The sequence below is a fragment of the Danio rerio genome, chromosome 8 (genome assembly GCF_049306965.1).
Source record: "Danio rerio strain Tuebingen ecotype United States chromosome 8, GRCz12tu, whole genome shotgun sequence".
NCBI classification, from domain to species: Eukaryota; Metazoa; Chordata; class Actinopteri; order Cypriniformes; family Danionidae; genus Danio; species Danio rerio.
The window spans coordinates 17,238,257-17,257,500 of record NC_133183.1 but is presented as its reverse complement, the minus strand read 5'-3'; the positions used below and the strand labels follow the sequence as shown (position 1 = coordinate 17,257,500).

Here is a 19,244-nt window from a genome sequence, read left to right as displayed (position 1 = left end):
AAGTTATAGTTCGTATCGTCAGCAGTACTCTTTCAGTGTTTAAAGACAGACCTTAGTCAAAATGATTTCCAAGTTACTTAATTTACATCAACATCACTACAATATTGTGGACTGAAAGATCTGCTGTAAATGCTGCTCTCCGAGTGTAAACGTGAACACTGCAAGCAAACTATTACTGACCGTCGTGTTTAATTTTTGCCGCATTTTGTGACAGGATAGTCTACACACACACGGCTTTCTGATCTACCGAGTGCATCTGAGTTACTGAGAAATGCAGAGGTTTTTTTTATCTTATATGATGTGCGGTATCAAACATTCCACCGTCATTAAACACAATCACTGTCTTTCTCCCCTGCGTGTGTGTTTGTTTTGCCTTGGTGAAAATCAGCGCGTGCCCAAATAGAAACTCCCATTTTTTATTCAAATCTTTCCCATTTTCTATCCGCCGACAGTCCCATCTAAACAAAGCTAGACACACCCACTTTCCTGACTTTTTCCAAACAAGAGATGTGAAAACACCCTGCTGAAACAGGGGGGTTTCATGGCCCTTTAAGTCCTTAAATAAAATACTTAAAATGTGATTGTCAGTATGCCTAGTTTGACTTAACAAGCTCGACAGACAATGATATTGCTTTATGTAAGACTGTTGTTAGCTTTAGGGATGTTAACTGACTGATGTGTTGTTGTTTTCGTTGTTGAAACCTGTTAGCTTTAACTAATATTCAAAATAATTGTGCTTAGTATGTACATTTGTGCTTAAAAACTACATTACCCATAATAAAGTACAAAAAATTCCACCAATTAGAGCAGGGGTCACCAATTTCGGTCCTGGAGGGCCGGTGTCCCTGCAGGGTTTAGCTCCAACTTGCCTCAACACACCTGCCTGAGTGTTTCAAGTAAACCTTGTAAGACCTTCATCAGGTTGTATATGTGTGTTTGATTAGGGTTGGAGCTAAAATTTGCAGGACACCGACCCTCCAGGAACAAGTTTGGTGACCCCTGAATTAGTCTTGCAATGAGCAGACAGATCTTAAAGGTATAGTTCACCCAAATATGAAAATTAACCCATGATTTGCTCACCCTCAAGGCATTCGATGTGTAAAAAGCTTTTTTCTTTCAGTTGAAATCAACTTTATAATGACAACTAAAAGTGCATTTCTCCCTGTGTAATATTAGAGAACGTTCGAGGTTACAGAAGTAACCCTTCGTTCCCCGAGGAGGGGAACGGAAGTGCCATGAATGGGAGGATTCGGATCAGAAGCCGCTTATCTGGAGAGTATTGAACGGGCCAATGAATGAAATTAATTGGCAGCGTAAGCTTGCGCAGGTGTGCGACATCTGCAATTATCTCAGCATATAAGCACACCTGAAGCCAGCAGACGCCATCCTTTTAAGCTGAAGAGACTTTCAAACAGCTAAGGGACAGTCATTATGGCGACGGAATATGGCACTTCCGTTCCCCTCCTCGGGGAACGAAGGGTTACTTCTGTAACCTCGAACGTTCCCCTTCGGTTGGGGAACTTCAGTGCCATGAATGGGAGAATATGGAAAGCGCCATAATGACTGCACCTTACCAACACCCCCGATGAGGAGATAGTCAAGCAAGCGTGACGCACCCACATCATGGGGGGCGCGGTCCTCCAACGTGTCCCTGGCCCTAATTTATCCTACTTCAACAGAAGTTTTACGGATTTAGATATATTTTTTGGGAAGTCGTGAGCATCTAGATAATTCTAGGAATACGACAGTACGTTGGGAAGCGTGCAATCCCGATAGGGAGGACGCTGCGGAGGCCATCCGTTACCCAAGGGGGGGATAGATGGCAGAATTTACCTATGGACTAGCCCTAAAAAGGGGGAGTACGCATAGCAAAGAATGGTTAGCGGAGAGGGAAGACACGGGTCCGCCCAGGGGGGGGACTTAACCGTGGCGGAATAAGCATATGGGATCGCCTAGTGGGGATCACGCATAGCAGGCACCTATACCCAAAACGCGGGCTGACCAGCGGGCAGACCTACAACGTAGTGGGCCAGCAAGTGACTCCTCCGCTGAGTCAGTGCTGGGGGCCACGGAGGAATCTGCAGGGCTCACCTGACGGGGAACTTTACTGACAGATAAAAAAGGCGCACGTACCTCCGTGTTAGGGAGAATGGCGCAGCAAGCGTGTTTCAACACCCTACCGAGTTGTCTCCTCAATCACCAAAGGGTTACCTAATACCCTTGAGGAAACCGGCTCCACTCGCAGATTGTAAAACCTTGCAAATGTGTTGGGTGTCGCCCAGCCCGCAGCTCTACAGATGTCTGTTAGAGAGGCGCCGCGTGCACGCGCCCAAGAGGATGCAACGCTCCGAGTGGAGTGTGCACGTACTCCCGGGGGACACGGCTGACCTCGACTCGAATAAGCGAGTGAAATGGCATCCACAATCCAGTGGGATAATCTTTGTTTCGATACGGCACTTCCCTGCTGCCGACCGCCATAACAGACAAAGAGCTGCTCAGATGATCTAAAATTCTGAGTACGGTCCACATAAATGCGCAGAGCGCGAACTGGACAAAGTAAAGAAAGGGCTGGGTCTGCCTCCTCCGGGGGCAGCGCTTGCAGGTTCACTACCTGAACTCTAAAGGGGGTGGTAGGAACCTTGGGCACATAACCGGGGCGGGGTCTCAGGATAACGTGAGAGTAATCCGGCCCGAATTCCAGGCACGAGTCACTGACCGAAAATGCCTCCAGGTCCCCGACCCTCTTGATGGAGGCCAACGCAACCAGCAGAGCTGTCTTCAGGGACAGAAATCTTAGAGATACTGATTCGAGTGGCTCAAAGGGATCGGATCGCAGACTCGTGAGAACGAGGGCGAGATCCCAAGAGGGCATGAGAGGGGGGCGAGATGGATTAATTCGCCTAGCACCCCTAAGGAACTGGATGACCAGGTTATGCTTTCCCACGGTGCCGCCAGCTACCGCGCTATGATAAGCGGAGATGGCGGCCACGTAAACCTTGAGAGTGGAGGGCGACAGCCTGCTGTCCAACTTCTCTTGAAGGAAAGAGAGCACAACACTAATCTGGCAATTTCGGGGGTCTTCTCTGCGAGAGACGCACCATTCAGTGAATAGACTCCACTTCAGGGCGTAGGCGCGCCTCGTGGAGGGGGCTCTAGCCTGAGTGATGGTATTAACCACCGCAGTCGGTAGGTTACCTAAGTCTTCCTCGCGTCTAGGGACCACACGTGGAGGTTCCAAAGATCGGGGCGAGGGTGCCAGATGGTGCCCTGTCCCTGAGAGAGTAGGTCCTCTCTCAAAGGGATCCGCCAGGGGAGGGCCGTCGCGAGGAGTGAGAGCTCTGATATCCAGGTCCGGTTGGGCCAAAGGGGCGCAACTAGCAGAACCTGTTCCTCGTCCTCCCTGACCTTGCACAGAAACTGCGCGAGCAGGCTCACTGGGGGAAACGCATACTTGCGCATGCCCCGAGGCCAGCTGTGGGCCAGTGCATCCGTGCCGAGAGAGCCCTCGGTCAGGGAAAAAAACAACTGGCAGTGAGCGTTCTCGGGGGAAGCAAACAGATCGATCTGGGCCTCCCCGAATCGCGCCCATATCAGCTGAACAGACTCGGGGTGGAGTCTCCATTCTCCAGGGCGTAACAGCTGTCGTGAGAGCGCATCGGCTGCACGATTGAACGTGCCTGGGACGTGAATGGCGCGCAGCGATTTCAGCCGCGGGTGACTCCAGAGGAGCAGACGGCGGGCGAGCTGAGACATGCGGCGAGAGCGCATACCCCCCATGCGGTTGATATACGCCGCCGCCGCCGTACTGTCCGTCCTGACCAGCACGTGTTGCCGCTCCAGCACCGGTAAAAAGCGGTGGAGAGCGAGGAACACTGCCAACAGCTCTAGGCGATTGATATGCCAATGCAGCTGGGCACCCTTCCAGAGGCCCGCAGCCGCATGCCCGCGACACACGGCCCCCCAACCCGTGTTGGAAGCGTCTGTTGAAACAACAACATGGCTGGACGCCTGTCCTAGAGGCACACCGGCCTGTAGGAACGAGGGGTCGTTCCAAGGGCTGAGGGCGCGGCGACACAGCGCAGTAACCGAGACCCGGTGTGTGCCCGCGTGCCATGCGCGTCTGGGGACCCGATCGTGAAGCCAGTGCTGAAGTGGTCTCATATGGAGCAACCCGAGCGGCGTGACGGCGGCTGCGGATGCCATATGCCCCAGGAGCCTCTGAAAGAACTTCAGTGGGACCACTAGTTTGCTGTCGAGCTCCCTCAGACAGTTCAGCAACAGGCGAGCGCGTTCCTCGGAGAGGTGCGCTACCATGGTGATCGAGTCCAGCTCCATCCCGAGAAAAGAAATCCTCTGCACGGGGGCGAGTTTGCTCTTTTCTCGGTTGACCTGAAGCCCCAGTAGGCGGAGATGCCGAAGCACCTCGTCCCTGTGCATAATCAATTGCTCCCGCGAGTGGGCTAAAATCAGCCAGTCGTCGAGATAATTGAGTATGCGAATGCCCGCGAGCCGAAGGGGCGCTAGGGCACCCTCCGCGAGTTTGGTGAAGACCCGCGGAGACAGAGAGAGCCCGAAGGGGAGGACCTTGTACTGCCACGCTCGACCCTCGAACGCAAACCGCAGAAATTGGCGGTGGCGTGGAAGAATGGAGACATGGAAATACGCGTCCTTCAGGTCTATGGCTGCAAACCAATCCCGAGGACGAACGCATTGGAGAATGCGCCTCTGCGTGAGCATTCTGAACGGCAGCTTGTGCAGACAGCGGTTCAAAACGCGCAGATCTAGGATTGGCCGTGACCCACCGCTCTTTTTGGGTACGATGAAGTATGGGCTGTAAAACCCACTCTCCATCTCGGCTGGAGGAACCGGCTCGATTGCACCCTTCGCCAGGAGGGCAGCAATCTCCTCTCGCAAGACAGGGGCGGACAGGGGGTTGACCCTGGAGAAATACACGCCCGTAAACTTGGGGGGCCGTTTCGCGAACTGAATCGCGTAACCGAGTCTGATTGTGCGTATGAGCCACCGCGAGGGGCTGGCCCGCGCTAACCAGGCAGGCAGAGCCCTCGCTAATGGAGTCATCGCTACAATCGCTGACGTACCAGCGGTGGGGCAGCGCGGAGTGGGTGTGCTGATCCGGGAAGCACGAGGGTCCCGCGGAAAAGCTGGAGGAGAGCGATTCGCTCTGGCTCCGCACCCTGACTCCGGAGAGGGGGCTGGAGGGCTGAGGGAAGGGAGACCGTCCCCCCAGCGCTCGTGAGCCACTGGCGAAGCACGTAGAGTCTGCGAGCCGGAAGGCAGCGCGTCCCGGACTGGCAGAACTCGTGCAGTCACATCCGGGGAAGGGAAAAAGTGCTCTTTTACTGATGTTTTGGTGGCACTGAAAAGTACCGTTGTTATCGGGGCCCCGCCCTCCAGCGGGGAAAGAGCAAGTTTCCTCTTCTCCGGATGGCCTGTCTCAGGGACGCTTCGCGGTCCGTTTACCGGACTTAACGGCGCCCTGGGCAGGAGGGGCTGCCTGCTTTCGAGGTGAACGCCGCGCCCGCTTGGCCGGAGGCGCAGGCGGGGGCGGGGCAGCACTCGTTGGCGGGCGCCCTCGGCGAGGAACAGCGGAGGTGGATGGCTCGGCGGGCGGAGCGGGCTTACGGCCACGCCGATAGATGACATTGCCCATCGCATCCGACTGCTCTTTCACCGCCTTGAATTCCTGGGTGAATTCACCGACGGTGTCGCCGAACAGGCCAGCCTGGGATATGGGCGAGTCAAGAAAGCGAACTTTGTCAACGTCGCGCATATCGGCCAGGTTTAGCCAGAGGTGGCGTTCCTGAACCACAAGTGTGGACATCGTCCTCCCCAGCGCACACGCGGCGGACTTAGTAGTCCGAAGAGCATAGTCGGTCGCGGTGCGCAGCTCATGTAATAAGCTTGGGTTGGACCCGCCCTCGTGCAGCTCGGCCAGCGCCTGCGCTTGGTAGCGCTGGTAGGTGGCCATCGCGTGCAAAGCAGAAGCAGCCTGGCCCGCAGCCTTATAAGCTCTGGCTCCGAGGGAGGCAGACAACCTACAGGCTTTGGACGGGAGGCGGGGCAAACCCCGCCACGTAGAGGCGCCGCGCGGACAAAGATTGACCGCGATAGCGCGCTCCACTGACGGGATCGCCTCATACCCCCTGGCAGCTCCGCCGTCAAGGGCGGTGAGGGCGGAGGCACTCGCAGCACGGGCAGAGAAAGGTGCCCTCCAGGACTGCGTGAGCCTACTGTGCACTTCCGGGAAGAAGGGGACGAGAGGCTTCGAAGGCTTCGCCTTCTGGTCCTCTACGTAGCACCCATCTAGTCGGTCCGGCCGCGGAGCTGGGGGATAAACCATCTCCAACCCCACGGCCGAAGCAGCCCGGGAAAGCACGGCTAACATGTCCGCTTCAGGATCCGATTTGACAGCGCTCACCTGCCCGGAGGGGGCGAGCGGGTCCGGATCTTCGTCGGACAGTGAAAGCCCACCCTCCGATGCCGCGGAGGACATCTGATCTCCGGTGTCAGCGAGTGTGAGAGCTACCATCTGGTTAGACGGATCACTCTCACCACCCGAAGCTTGGATGGAGCGCCGTGAGGAGCGAGAGGTCCGCGAGCCCGTGGGCGGCGGATTAGCTCCCGCTGAAACCCTCAGATCTGCCCGAGCGCCCGCTGCTTTTTTAGAACAGGAGGCAACTGGGGTGGCTCGCTCTCTTGCGAAAGTTAGCCGCGATCTTAGCTGTGCAACGGTCATGGCATCGCAATGACGACATGAACCGCCCGCGAGCACCGCATTAACATGCTGGACCCCCAAACATGCAATGCAGTGATCGTGTCCATCATCCGGAGACAGGAAACCCCCGCATCCAGAAACGCACAGTCGGAGCGCCATCCTGAAAAGGACGTGCTGCACGACTGTGTTGCTCTTTTAGGAAAGTTGCAACTATACGCACCGCTCTGGAGGACCGGACCCAAAGAACCGCAGGCAAGGGAGTAACCCAGCTCGACCGTCTGCCACCGCGAAGACCCACTCTGGACCGGGAGACACGCTCGTTCGCTCTGAAGTGCTGATCAGCAAGAGGAACCCTCATCGACTCACTCAGAAAGGATCTGAAGCGAAAAGGATGGCGTCTGCTGGCTTCAGGTGTGCTTATATGCTGAGATAATTGCAGATGTCGCACACCTGCGCAAGCTTACGCTGCCAATTAATTTCATTCATTGGCCCGTTCAATACTCTCCAGATAAGCGGCTTCTGATCCGAATCCTCCCATTCATGGCACTGAAGTTCCCCAACCGAAGGGGAACTACAGTTGCACCTGCTGGAATGACTCGTAATCGGTAACTGGAAACATTTATTATTTTTAACCATGTAAAAAGGATTATTTCACCACCCTATGTGAACCTGAGAGAATAAACTAATCTGTTTTGGTTTATGTCAGCCCTTTTCCTTTCTAAGCCTTTTGTGGTGAATTTATCCAGTTGAACTGCTCCATGTGAAACACTTTATTATATATATATCTCAAACAATGGTGGAACACACTTTTAGCTACAATATGGCACTCGCATATAATGTTACTGCACAGCTTTCTGCTTTATCCAAGTCAAATGATACAGCTGATATAATATATAAAACTCACATTTGGATATTTGACTTTGCAGTGAAAAAATTTTCCCCTCACACAGGTATACTTATGTGTAGGTATATACCAGGATACCACAATTCACCCATTCTTCCAGCTTAGACTTATTATTAAGGCATTTAGGCATGGGCCTAATAAATATATATAAGGTAAAAGATTCTGACGGAAAAAAGCTTTTTCTGACGGTATGATAACTTTAATTAAATATTAAATATTACAGCGGTATATATTATAACGGTATTGGGATAACCTCTCTTAAATAAGTTCTTTATAAATGTCTGGGTAAAAAGAAAACAGCAATTTCCCCCCATTGAACACAATATATTTGATTTTAAGAAACATTTTAAATATTTTGGAACAGTAAACATGTCAGGATAAATGATTAAAATTAATCATTGACTCTTCTTTGTATATAAAGTAAGCCTCAGTTCAGGTCTATAGCATGCTAAGATGTTGGCACATAAGCTATTTGTTTCTCAAATGTTTGCTGAATCCTGGGCTGATCAGTCGCTTTTAATGTGGATGGTCCTTTGCTGCTCTAGATGCTGAAAAAAATACAGTTGAAGTCCGAATTATTAGCAGAATTATATTAGAAATAAATTTTTTAAATATTTCCCAAATGATGTTTAATAGAGCAAGAAAACTTTCACAGTATAACTGAATGTTTTTTCTTCTTTTTTTCTTCTATTTGTTTTATTTTAGCTTGAAAAAGAGCAGTTTTTGAGTTTTTAAATCCCATTTTAAGGTCAAAATTATTAGCCTCTTTAAGCTATATATTTTTCGATAGTCTACAGAACAAACCCTCGTTGTACAATAAATTACCTTATCCTGCCTTGTTAACTTAATTAACCTTGTTAAGCCTTTAAATGTTATTTTAAGCTAAATATTAGTGTCATGAAAAAATCTAGTCAAATATTATGTACTGTGATCATGGCAAAGATAAAATAAATCAGTTTTTAGAAATTAGTTTTTAAAACTAATTATGTTTAGAAATGTGTTGAAAAAATCTCTCTGTTAAACAGAAATTGGGGGAAAAAATTCACAGGGGGGCTAATAATTCTGACTTCAACTGTATATCTTGCAGAAACATTATAAAAAATATATTAGCGGTTTTAAAACTGGGACTTTTCGAAACTGCGATAAACCTTAAAATCGGTTATCGTCCCATGCCTAGTGGGATTGTTTCTCCCCGTGTGGTTGTGACCTTCCTTTTGTGACAAGCAAAGAGATGTCTTTACAGTTTTGTAGATTAAAATTTACTGAGGATAAATTCATTTTTTTTAAACTACTACAATATACACTCACCGGCCACATTATAAGGTACACCTGTCCAACTGCTTGTTAACGTAAATTTCTAATAAGCCAATCACATGGCAGCAACTGAATGCATTTAGGCATGTAGACATGGTCAAGACGATCTGCTGCAGTTCAAACCCCGCATCAGAATGAGGAAGAAAGGTGACTTAAGTGACTTTAACCGTGGCATGGTTGTTTGTGCCAGACGGGCTGGTCTGCGTATTTCAGAAACTGCTGGTCTACTGGGATTTTCACACACAACCATCACTACAGTTTACAGAGAATAGTCTGAAAAAGAGAAAATATCCAGTAAGCGGCAGTTGTGTGGGCGCAAATGCCTTGTTGATGCCAGGGGTTAGAGGAGAATGGCCAGACTGGTATGAGCTGATAGAAAGACAACAGCAACTCAAATGAGCGTTGCCTGGTCTGATGAGTCTCGATTTCTGCTGCGATATTCGGATGGTAGGGTCAGAATTTGGCATCAACAACATGAAAGCATGGATCCTGCCTTCTATTAACAGTTCAGGCTGGTGGTGGTGTAATGGTGTGGGCAGGGCCGGAGCAAGCTGAACTGCCGCTCTAGGCAAAGGGCGGTCACGCCGCCCTCAACCCTAGAGTGAAAGCGGGGGTGGGGGCGCCTAGACGCGGATATAACTGAGGGCGCGGGTGGTGAGGGTAGTGTCGGGGACGCCGCCCTGTCTATTCTGCCGCCCTAGGTGGCCTCTATGGACGCGCCGGCCCTGGGTGTGGGGGATATTTTCTTGGCACGCTTTGGGCCGATTAGTACCAATTGAGCATCATGTCTTTGCCACAGTCTACCTGAGTATTCCTGCTGTCTATCTCTTTATGATCACTGTGTACCCATCTTCTGATGGCTACTTCCAGCAGGATAACGCTTTGTCATAAAGTGTAAATCATCCCAAACTGGGTTTTTGAGCATGACAATGAGTTTACTGTACTCAAATGGCCTTCACAGTCACCATTTCTCAATCCAATAGAGCATCTTTGGGATGTGGTGGAATGGGAGATTTGCATCATCAATTTACAACTGACAAATCTGCAGCAACTGCGCAACTCTATCATGTCAAAAAGGACCAACATTTTTAAAGAATATTTCCAGTACCTTGTTGAATCTTAAGGCAGTACTTAAGGCAAAAGGGGTTCAACCCAGGACTATAAGGTATACCTAATAAAGTGGCCAGTGAGTGCATTTTGCATATGAGAATTTTACGTTTTGATTTTACAATTTTAAATCCTTGCTGAACCTTCCAAAGATCTTAGTTTGAGTATAGTATGGGAAGCAGATTAGGTAAGGAAGATAGGCTGAAAAATGATGAGGGCGGGGCCTGTGCTGGCAGAGACCCCTCTGATTGGCACTTGCGAAATGGGCTTGTTGTCACATCACCGAAAACCCCGATGACCCAGAGCGCTATTTTATTGTATCCAGCCGTGGTGACAGCAGACCGGGGACGGGCGGCAGATGCGTACTGCTGGGCGTGGGGCTCTTTAATCAGGGCCCGCTTCCAGCCCGACGTCCATCACGGCCTTCATTGATGTGCTGTCACCGAGACGCTGCCGTCAGCAGCAGGTCTTCACACATCATCCTTTACCTGAAGCGCGCCAATCCACTCGTCATCCTTTAGCAGCGCAGCGGGAGCGCGCGCTACAAATGCTGTCACACAGCGAAGGGAGAGGCTGGAGTGATGGAAATGAAAACATGTGGAGATGAATAGAACTTGCGGGCAGCTGTTTGGAATTCCACAAGTGATGATAATAAAGCGGCGAGCTTCGCGAGAGTAGCGGTGCGCCGTGTGTGCGTCAAAACCAACAGAGCATTTAATACAATCCCAGCCGGCATTTCAACGGTGATTCAACGTTGAATCAACGTCAGGTCTATGGTTGGATCAACGTTGAATTACCTTTCGATTTTGCAAATTGGATCAACGTTTATATAGTGACGTTGTTTCACCGTCGGACCACCACCGGTGATTCACCGTTGAAATCACAACGTTGTTTCACTCTAACCTTCTTCATGGGTGAATTGTGGTCGTTTTGTAGACGTTGAATGAAGGTTGAATTACCTTTCGATTTTGCAAATTGGATCAACGTTGATACCGTGACGTTGTTTCACCGTCATACATTTCAACGTAAGTTAAATAGAAATTACATACAACGCAAAGTCCATAAATATAGCAAACAAATTTTTACTAATAAAAAATACACGACACAAATACACAACTTAGTCTGTGTATCAATTTATTTAATACACACCTCATTATTTCATTTATTCTAAGTATACAGCAACATTTACAGCATACATAGTTCATTAAAACCATGCAGGTTACTATACATGCTGTACACTCAAATACAGAAAAAGGCATACAATTAAATAGTCACTTTTTAATTAGGTTTCATGAATTAAAGTTAATGTTTACAAACATGAACAAAGAACAAATACTTGTACAGCATTTATTAATCATTTAATTAATTGAAATATGTCCCGATGCTATTAAAATCAAAATGTATGCTTGTTAACATTAATGCACTGAGCTGACATGAACTGTACTTTCTTTATATGAAAGATGCTTCATTGCTCTTTGTTCATGTTAGTAAATACATTAACACTTACTAATACAACCTTTTTGTAAAGTGATACCGTCTTCAGAAAGACAGATACTAACTAAATTAAACTAAGTAACTAAACTACGTTTCAATTCTGTTTACAAAGTTTACAAAATACCCATTTTTAAAGTGGCTGCAGTAAAAAAAATAAAATTAAAAACATCACTCACAACTAAGAATCACAAGTGAAATACATTACATCTGTTTGAGATTTTATAGGTTGAGAGAAACACTTGAGGTAAAAGATGGCACTGGGGACAAAGAATCAAGTGTAAAACACTAAAACATCTATATCAGTCTAGCACTTAAATACATATTTATTTCTCAAACACCAGGTGAGTTTCCTACAAAATCAATAACGAGGTTTGCTATTCCAATTCATTGTGAATGAATGGCTTCACTTTCACAATAGTGAAAACTCATGCTATAATCTAAACCTGACATTACTCCTTCACTTTGCAGGTCTGCATGCTAAATATTTAGTAGTTTTTTTTTTTTTTTGTATAAAGTACATCTATTGTGTTTAGCATTACTGCAGCAAAACTGAGCACCTGTGACAGTGGAACATAGACAAATATTTCAGTAAATCATCAAGAAAATGTGTAGAATATATGGTTTGATTCTCTCTCACAAACACAACAGTAATAGCAATTTGTTATTCCATTATTATTAGTATCATAAAAATTGCATGTTCACAGGGGTCTTATAATAATGGCTCACATTTGTGAATGTAGGACCACTATTTCACTATTACATGTCACATTAAGTGTTCATATAGGTTCTGTTATTAATTACTTGTGTCATCCCAGAGACCTGTTAATCTTCAGAACACAAACTAAAATATTTTAGATTAAATGCTCCTCATCCTCTATAGACAGCAATGGTCCCAAGATGGTCATTGTCAAGATAAGGCACAAAACACATTGTCAAAACGTTCCATGTGACTTCAGTGATTTCAACTGTGAACATACCAAGCTCCAACAACACTTTAGTAAGGCAAAACAAAACAGTAAATACAAATGTGTTTGCGTATAACTCTCCCGCATCAGATCAGCGTGTGCGTTTACTGCGAGCAGTATGCACACACAATGACCTGTTGTGGCAAAGGCAAACAAGTTATTTTACAGTACTTACTGTGATTTAACCTTTATGACAAATGTACTGGACCTGTTACACATATCACTATCTTTTATGAACACAAATTTCACTGTAACGGATGCTGTTGTTTTGCTCCAGTTATACCTTTAGAGAACACCGTACTAGTCAGACATCCATACAAAAGCAGAGAGTTTGGTCTTGTGTAGCAGAACTGCAATAGATGTGTGTCTGTCTAGGCTGACACTGGTTTAGGCCATCAGTATGTCCTTGATGCCCTCAAATGGAGCTTCCAGAAAACCTGCAATAAATGAAATACGAGGTTACAACTAAGTTGGTATCAGCTATTATACAAAGTGAAATTCAAATATTTATTTTTTATTGAATCCAAATTTGTCGCCACACACTCAGGAATATTCAGATGGATGAGTCAAAATTATTAACTAAGAGAAGTGAAGAATTAGGTGTGATGTCGTCAGGAAGCCCTTCGCCACTACTGGTGCCAGCATTTCCAGAATTCAAATTTCAGATTCTCGAAAAAATTGCATTTTTTTTTTGTTTTTTTAACAAAGGCTGCAGTAAAGAATCATGAAACATTCAACACATCTAAAATTACAAGTTGTTGTAAACCATTACATGTACTGTAAAAGCTGTTTAAAGCTTTTTAGACATGGTTGAGAAAAACTCTAGAAGGAGTACTTCTGCAAAAGTCTGCATGTAGGACAGAGAATTAAAGGGATAGTTCAAAATTTGTATTCTGTCATCATTTACTGACCACATTGAACACAAAAGAAGATATTTTGAAGAAAGCTGCAAATCTATTTAACCATTGACTTCTATAGTATTTTTTTCTACTATGGAGGTCAATGTTTACAGGGTTTTAGTTTTTTTTTTTCAGAATAGCCTCTTTTGTGTTCAACAAAATAAACTCATAATGGTTTTAAACCATTTGGGGAGTAAAATGTGAGTAAATTTTCATTCTTGGGTGAACTATCCCTTTCAGTTGGAAAACACCAGAATTCTTAAGTAGACCCTTTTCGCAAGACAGATGATGCATTTCATTTGTCATCTTAATCCTCAAGTTTTTAATATTTAGATTTATTTAAATAGCATGTTTATTTATTTGTTTTAATGACATTTAATAAAAACAACTTCTCAATGACATCACATGTACTGGACCTGCTACACATGTATCACTATTTTTTTTAATACAAATTGCACTGTAACAGGTGCTGTTGTTTTGCTCCAGTAATACCTTTAGAGAACACAGTAGTAGTCAAGACATCCATACAAAAGCCTTGGCGTGGAGTAGCAGAACTGCAGTCTGTCCAGGCTGACACAGGTTTAGGCCATCTGCGTGTTCTTGATGCCCCTCAACTGGACCTTCCAGAAAACTCAGAAAGTTAAAACCCATTACACCTTTTAACTGCTACTATACAAAGTGTAATTTAAGCATTAATTTCTCACTAAATACATATTTGTTCCCCAATACTGTCACATAGTATAACATCACAACATGATTTCACAATAATAATATCAATATAACAATATAATATCACAACATAGCCTAACAATCAATAAACAAACAGATTAGAAAGAGAATATCACCAACCAAAGCACCAAGAAGATTTATCAGATAGCTTAATAGTTAAAGGTAAAGTAAACTTACATGGACAAAGCCTTTTCCATTCAATGCTGTGCAAGTTAGTGCGTCTCTGGAGTAACTTACATGTCTAAAAGCAAAAACAACAACAACAGTGAAACGACAGCAGTTCACTTTGTAATAATAACACTAATGATACAGCGTATAAAATGGATATTGTTTTATAACGTTGCTCAGTAACTTCAAACTGCGTTTGGAGTTTATCGCTTTGAATTTGCCATAAAAACGCTCATTTAGACTAACGTTAAACATGAGACATTACCTCGAGGTTAGCTGCGTCACCGGAGCGCAAACAAGACAAAAAACAAACTGAAAAGTTTTAAATGCTTCAAAATTCGAAACACTACACCAAGTCACATTTAAGATACACTGTGTGTAAAACAAAATCGGGGGGTAAATAAAACATTAAAGCATCTAAAAACACGCTTCTGAATTCTGCTGCACTGCAGGTCAGGTGTTCGTAATTAAGTGAAGTGAAGTGAAGCGCTGCGCGCGGCCGCGTGCGCCGAGTCCTCCGATACCATGGTAACCAAACATGTTGAATATTGGGTGAAGCCATGACGTTAATTCAACATACAGACCATGATAAAAAATGTCAACGTTGATTTGTACAAGGATTTCTGTAACTTTTTTCAACCATTTATCATTCAACATTGTTTCAACATTAAAGCAACAACTGACGTATTTTCAACCACATTTCAACGTTGAAGCCTTGTCATATGCAGGCTGTTTTTCAACCGTTCAACATTAAACGTTCTATCAATATTATTTCAACGTTCAAAACACATCTGACCTTATTTCAACCATATTTCAACGTTGAAGGTCGGTCGTGTGCCGGCTGGGATGAAGCATAAGGCAGAATATCAGTGACAGTCCACACACTCGCAGTCGCCTTTGCTTTTTGATATACATGAAACATGAACATAAAAGCCCCGAGGGAATGAAATGTAGTTTTCCAGTTGAAAGAACCGGTGAAATGTGTCCTCGTCCAGTTGACATTTTCCACACCCCAAAACTAAAGTTCCCTCAAATGCTTGGAATGATCAATTAATTGTGTTTCTCTGTCGCTAAAGTAGGCGTGTATAGCATTTTCACTTTACTTGCTGTTCCTTTGCGTTTTGTGTTTTTTCCTCTGACCGTTATTTTTAGAGGAAGGTCATATGTTTACCCTGTAAATGCTATTAACCTCCTGCACACCGCAGTTCTCCGTGGCACACAAACCAATCAATGGGCGAGATCTTGCTCTAGGTAAATTGTTTTTTATGGCTGTGATATATTGATGCATGGACATTGATTCGGTCCGGCCCTCAACCTGAAAAACGTTGAACAATACTTCAGAGAGGGAAGGAGAAGAAGAGACAAGGACAAATCACACACTGATCTTTCGTTTACAAGGCCAATAAGGCCTCTCTGTGCTTTTCTGTTGATGAGAAATGAACTCAAAGCAATGTGCCTTTAGTTTTTAAACTTTCTTTTAAAGCGATAGTTCGGCCAAAAGGAAATTTATTTAGCACTTATGTTGTTCCACAACTTTTATTTTTAGTGGAGTGAAAGTGGATTTAATCCTAAAAATAGCAAAAAAAAAAAAAAAAGCATCATAAAAGTTTAACTCCCACACTATTTTGTAGGTCTTTAATGCAATGTTTGTGTAAGGAACATATAAAAGATTTCTTGGCAGGTCTTGGCAAGTTATGATTTGGACCAGTATGATTCAAATCGGCTGATGATTCCCTGATGAATCTAATCCATTTCTGCTATGTTTGTCTTTTTCCATTTTTGTGAGCTGTACAGAAGTTTGAAGCATTTATCCCAATTGTAACTAAACAGATCATTTGCAAATGCAATTTGTAAACGGTAATGTTTACATTGGCAAATAGTGTAAGGGTCTGACAAGGGTATATTTATCCAATTCAAGCTGATCACCTTATAGATTTGGTCTAATTTAGATCGATTAACCTAATAAATGCTTATTTTCAGTCAATGGTTCATCGTTTACCCGAAGCTGCTTAGAGTTAGTATACTGGCCAGTTACATCTGCTCATGGACACAACCTCGCCAGTTTAAGTCAGTGATTGTCAGAATCAACAGGTCTCTAATGCTGTGCCTATGCTCCATCTATTGAGCCTGAATGTATGAGCAATCCTGGTCATAAGCTGCAGAAACATTAGCCTAAACAATCTAGTTACGATTTCAGGAGAGTTAAACAAGAATTTTAGATTTATTTGTCAGGCAAAGATTTTCCATTCCAATTCACATAATCAAACAAAATAAGCCAATTCAGAAAATTACAACATCGATTACCCAAAGAGACATTTAAGAGTTAGAGATTAATATCGTGTAGAAGTACGTTGCAGCAAATAAGCCTTGATGCCGAGCTCAGAGACTCACACACTGCAATGAGGTATCCTACATGATCCCACAGACACTTCTGCACCTCTCCCTTAAATAGTCAAATCACAACAAACCATCATAAATTCAAGACAATAAATGCTTCACAAAGACCCTTGTCTGGTCATGAGTTGATGTGAAGACCATTTTCCCTGGAGTGGAGCATCTGGCAAAGATCTTATCAAAGCAGAAACCTGAAATTAAGACCACTTTACCAATCACACATTTAAAATGACACCAAACATGATTATAGATCCACAAGATACACCATATTAAAAACTTGGACATTCTGTGTGGAATGTGAGTGAGCTGCTCTTCTAAGGTAAAGTTGAGGGCAGAAAATGCATGATCGAGACAGATGAACAACTGGTTTCCTAGCTGATCTTCTCAGATTAGAAAGTTTATTATTTTAGTGCCTGTCAATTCTCATGGTCTCTCCTCGTGGAATTCCATAACAGTTCTTACGTTCTGATATTATGGAGTGACTTAGCCATCCTTACAATAGCATGTTGATTTGAGATAAGTTATTTTTCCTTCTGTTTACTTCAGTCTCATCCCCTTTTTAAATTTAATTACTAGTTGAATGGGTTATTGTTTTTACTGTTTGAAGCTTGTAATCATTAGTCTGCATTGGTTTTATTGGATCAGGTTTTTAAATGTATATTATTTGTTTTAATTTGAGCAGTCTGGAGCAAAAAAGCCTTTTCTACAAACATACCCAAATGTTTTTGACTGCTCGCACCACTCCCTCGCTTATTGTCAGTTGACTCACTCTCTGCGCAGCCTTCAACTGCAGCTCGTGCTTTATTGAACAGTCACGTCACTTCATATCTATGGCTACTGTTTTTCGACTGAACTAAATTTATTTTTGATGTCTTGGTCACACTATTTGGAGGGTTGAAACAAACTGCATCAAGGGCTGGGTTCGGCCAGCGGGCCACCAATTGAACAGCCCTGCTTTTTGGCATAAAATAAATATAAAAAATTTTTATTCATACAATGCATTTTTGGCTATTTCCCCAAAAAATAGCATCGCAATATATAGCGATTTGATGCATAGCTTCATCTTTAAACACACGAATGTAGCTAGAGGAAGTGTTATTAGGGGTCTTATTTGATATTTTGCTCATAAGTAATATCCTCAGTTCTTAATGCCAGTGTTTCAGATGGCCTGTTGCACTGTAACTCTGCCTGTACCTCTCATGTTTCAGTAGACCACTGACAGCGTTTGATTGATCTGTGTGGACCAGAACTGTGTCAGATCAGGCCCTATTAAAATAAAAAGCTCTGCACAGAAGAAACGGGTTAACTGGCTGAGAGAGTCAGACGTCTGATTTATTTTCCTCTCCTCCGCGTGTCAAGCAGAAGGCTCACTAAATGACTTCGATTAACGCAGAATGCTCCCGCAATTAAAAAATCCAAAGCTATCATGAATTTTTCATACTGGGAATGTTTAAGCTAATTATGGCTCAAAATGGAGCTCTTCGCCGAGGCGCGGCGGAGTCGTCTGACATTGACGGCCAATGTCACTGTCACAGAGCTGCTCTTAGCAACACTTCTAATCATCAGAGCTGTTTAGTATTCATGTCATTGTTTCTTCCTTTTCTCTCGGCCTTTCTTTCTCTTATGCCGGTCAGACGGTCTCCTCTAAAAGTGTTAAATTGTCTTCTTCATATGATGACATCAGTAGTCATATCACGGTATGAAAGCTAGATGAGATGTTCTTTGTAGAATAGCATTTGGTTAAACTCTATATAGAGAAAGCATCTGTAGCACTTTAACAAATCCGCAAATAAACTCATCATAACTAACAACAACCAGGCAGTTTATTGCTAATGTGGACAAACTCAATCATTCATTCATTCATTTTCCTTCGGCTTAGTCCCTTATTTATCAGAGAGGTGGCCACATTGAAATGAACCGTCCACTATTCCAGAAAATGCTTTACACAGCGGATGCCCTTCCAGCTGCAATGCTGTACATGGAAACACCGATACACACATTCACACACACACACACACACTACAGCCAATTTATTTGATCCAATTCACCTATGGCCCATTTTTTTTTGGACTGTGGGGGAAACCGGAGCACCCAAAGGAAACCCATGCGAACACAAGGAGAGCATGCAAACTTAACACAGAAATTGTAACTGGCCCAGTTGGGACTCGAACCAGTGACCTTCTTGCTATGAGGTGACAGTGATAACCACTGAGCCACCCTGCTGCCCCTCAAACCCAATCTTTGGGTTTAATAAAACAGTTGAGTTTGTTCATATTTTAGAAGTTCTTTAATAAGTAGGACTTTTGATTAATCATTCAGTGAACGGATATTGGGGTGGCGCGTTTGCATGTTCTCCCCGTGTTGACATGGGTTTCCGCCGAGTGCTCTGGTTTCCCCCACAGTCCAAAGACATACGCTATAGGTGAATTGGGTAGGCTAAATTGTCCGTATGTGTGTGAATGAGAGTGCAAGGATGTTTCCCAGTAATGGGTTGCAGCTGGAAGGACATCTGCTGCATAAAACATGGGCTGGAT

General features: G+C 44.6%; 1 protein-coding gene and 1 long non-coding RNA gene across 11 annotated transcripts in view; one reads left to right on the top strand and one right to left on the bottom strand.

Moving 5' to 3' along the window:
- The window catches only part of agbl4 (AGBL carboxypeptidase 4), a 685,205-nt gene that overhangs the window by 501,938 nt on the left and 164,023 nt on the right, over nt 1–19,244 (top strand). The gene's annotated exons all lie outside the window — the stretch shown is intronic.
- LOC137496332 (uncharacterized) lies at nt 11,129–15,129 on the bottom strand. The gene is made up of 3 exons (XR_011016554.2): nt 14,326–15,129; nt 13,912–14,039; nt 11,129–12,957 (listed from the first exon to the last, which is right to left on the bottom strand). It is a non-coding gene; the product is annotated as an uncharacterized lncRNA (long non-coding RNA).